Raw genomic sequence first — 3,482 nt, 5'->3', positions numbered from 1 at the left:
GTGCTCAGGAAGAAATAATGAACGCATGATAAAACGATGAGGATGCAAATCTGAACAAGGACAAAAAAAAATAATTGTTGCAGTTACAATAAAGTTTTCAACAAATGTGTAAATATAAACGGAATAGGCTATTAGAAACCAATTAAAATATCATAATTCTATTCCATTATATTTATTGGTACATGCTTGTCATCATTCAAGTTCAATGACATTAGTAGATTATTTTTAAAACCCAGAAGAATATTTTCATTATTATGAGTTATAAAAATTGCTTCATCAAAATAACTTTTCAGTTATGAGTGTGATGATTGTCCCAGCTCCCCACTTCCCTCCTCCTTTTGGCTCATTATTTTTGTAGTATCTCCGTAGGAACCAACAAACCTCTTCCATTAGCAATGATGGCTTTGCAATGGAATCGTCACATGTCCCCAACAATTCGTGTGATGAGTTTGTTATCACATTAATCACAAAAGCCTTCTAAATTGTTTTGCTTCAAAGCTGCAATTTGTCACAATCAATTGGAAGCAGACCTTAATCTGTTAAATTGGATTGCTTGTCCTGCAGGCGGTTTTCAGGAGCCATGGCTGGCACTTTGTCAGTCTTTCACCTCCGCTAATCCCCATGGGCGACGAGGTGTTTTCAAACCACTGTGCTATTCTTGTATTCCAGTGTAGTCCAGAACATCATACCCTGAAGGTGCGAATTGGAATGCAACAAGGAAGAATTTTTTTTTTATATTATCAGGTGATGATAGGACTTATCTAGCAACATAACTCCCCAAAAGATGTTGCAACAGAAAACATGTCGGTGTGTTGTGAAATTTCAGCTCTGGCTCCACACTTAGGTTTTCTTTCTTGCATTTATCATGTATATAGAGTTCCCGGAGAAGGAATTCGGGAACACGTGAGGAGGTCATGCAGGCGACTTCACGTCTACATTCATGATGACACAAGTTTCGCCTCCCACGTTCCCTCAACTTGAGAGATCATGTTGTAAGAAATATGAAAGGGCACGGTGAGGGGTCGATGGGAGAAAATACGGATTGACGAGTCCAGTTTCTGACACGTAAACTTAGCATATTCTTTGTTCTTTCCAAGTTATTCTTCAAACTCGAGCAAAATATCAAATGAAGGTTCATATATACAAATAAATGTCAATGTGTGTCAGTGTTTGTGTCTCCTCCACAACTCCAAAGCCGTGAAACTTTGTGTGCATACTAAGACAACTCCAAGGAAGTGCAAGAGTGAAAATTGGGTGTTTGGATTAATTAAACACCCCTTTTGAAGATAATTAACGGCATTATTTAATTATATCCTTTATCAGGCATATCCTCGAACACCTCGCTCTCTGGGGTCTTCAGGCGTTTTCGGCGTTACCTCGCTGGGGTCTGAAGCCGCCATGTTTTTTTTGGCCTGCTTAACCATGCCTTGACTTGGAATAGGCCGCAACGATTTCTTAACGATAGTTTTCCTTTTCACTTTCCTCACTCATATTATCGATATGCCTGTTCATTGTAGCTACGAATCGCCGGGAACATTGCAATGCTTACAAACGCCCGGAGACATCAGCGTTTGTGACTTCATTTAATTTCCGCCCATGAATCACCTCGAGAATCTCCTAAACTAAGAAGAATTCCAGAATTTAAGCTCCAGATTTGAACTCGGCAGCGGTTTCTACAAATAGTCGTGTTCATTTGTGCAATTCAGACATATTTGATATTTCAGGTGTCTCCAGGAGTTGTATGTTCAATGTGTGTCTAATTGCGTGCCAAACGAGCCATTTCTTCTCAACTGTTTCGTTGGAGTGCTTGCTTGAGTGCTTAAGCCACTTGGCAAGTGCTCTCCAAGCTGCTCGATTGTTCGTTTCGCTAAAAGGGCCCGTGCTTTCAAGGAAACATCGATTAGACGTACGTTTCCACCTGTTGGGTGCACCGGGAGGTGTCTCATCCACTGAAAATGTGAAATGTTATTTTGACAGGACATCATTTTGCTTTACCTCGTTGTGCGATCTCCTTTGAATACAATCCACCCCTCACTTCGACATCGATACTTATATCAAAACGAGAAGGTCCATCCGACCAGGTGTTTGCCATGATCTCGCTGTGAAGGCATCGAGCATCGATGGACATTTCGTGTTCTGTGCCTTCATATAATTTTGTCAATTAAATTTTACTAATTTCCCATTTGAATTACTCTTTGAAAGAACTCTGCTTAAAGGTAAATCTTTGTGTTTTTCGGTTTTTATGTACTTCATGTGTGTACATTCGTGCGTGTGTTTGTATATAAACGGTAGTGTGTGTGTGTGTGTGTGTGTGTGTGTGTGTGTGTGTGTGTGTGTGTGTGTGTGTGTGTGTGTGTGTGTGTGTGTGTGTGTGTGTGTGTGTGTGTGTGTGTGTGTGTGTGTCATTGATTGGTATCTACATATGTGGGTTTCAGAATGTGGAATGGAGTCCTCCCATGGTGGGCTCAAAGTATTCCAAGGAAATTATGCGCAGGAGGAGGCAATTCGGCCCATCATACCTGCGCCGCACCAATTCCAGATTTAATAAATCTGTCAATACCCCTTCCCTTCGTGTGCAGCCTTTTTGGCTTTTGGTTGCATCATTGGTTCGGGGCACAGATATGCAGCTGATGCATTGCCCCTATTACCAGTGCACTGGTACTCATTTCACCGACCTCAGAAGGATGACAGGCTGAATCAAGCCCCTGGTGTTAACTCCGACCCGAGGATCCCAAGCCACCACCCTCACTGCTAAGCCAACACCAGAGTTTGAAGGTATCCACCTTCATTCCAGTAAGGGGTCACGATTCATGGACCAAGCTGTGAAGTTTTCTGTTCTCAAAGTTTTGTGCCGAGGGCTCTCTTCATGATCGTCACTGAGCCCAGGACAGCTTCCAACTGTAGTTCTTTTGTCGTAATATTCCCAGGGATGGTTTTTAATATCACTGTGAGGTTCTTTGTCATCATTCCCATAGCTCCAACTATCACTGGTGCAACTTTGGCATTCTTCAGCTTCCAGGATCTTTTCCCTTCATTCTTGAGGTCTTGGTATTTGGTCATTTTCTTGATTTCTGCATCGTTTCGTCCAAAATCACTAGTATCAACACCTCACTTCGCAATGCCTTCTTCTCTCTTTTGTACATAAGTATGATATCTGGTTGCAATGCTTTTTCGATCTTCACACTCGATGGAATAAGGTCGTTCGTGAGTGGTACTTTCATGTTTTCAGTGATTACTTTTGGTTTATTTTCCCACGAATTTTCTGGAACTGGGACATCAAAGTTTTTGTGGATGTGCCTGTGGATTACTTTACAAACTCTGTTTTGTCCTTGTATATACAGATGTTCTGACATGAGTTTATTTATTTATTTATTTATTGCGTTCGATCATTTACCAGAACATATTGTGATGGTTTTGGAAAACTTACCCTCGGGCGAGAGCATGTGCACGTAGGTGACCCAAGGATCAGTTATTTCCTTTGT

The sequence above is a fragment of the Eptatretus burgeri genome, chromosome 3, assembly GCF_056783735.1.
Source record: "Eptatretus burgeri isolate ZD-2024b chromosome 3, Ebu_testis_v1, whole genome shotgun sequence".
NCBI lineage: Eukaryota > Metazoa > Chordata > Myxini > Myxiniformes > Myxinidae > Eptatretus > Eptatretus burgeri.
The sequence above is the reverse complement of the archived record's forward strand: the minus strand, read 5'-3'. Positions refer to the sequence as shown.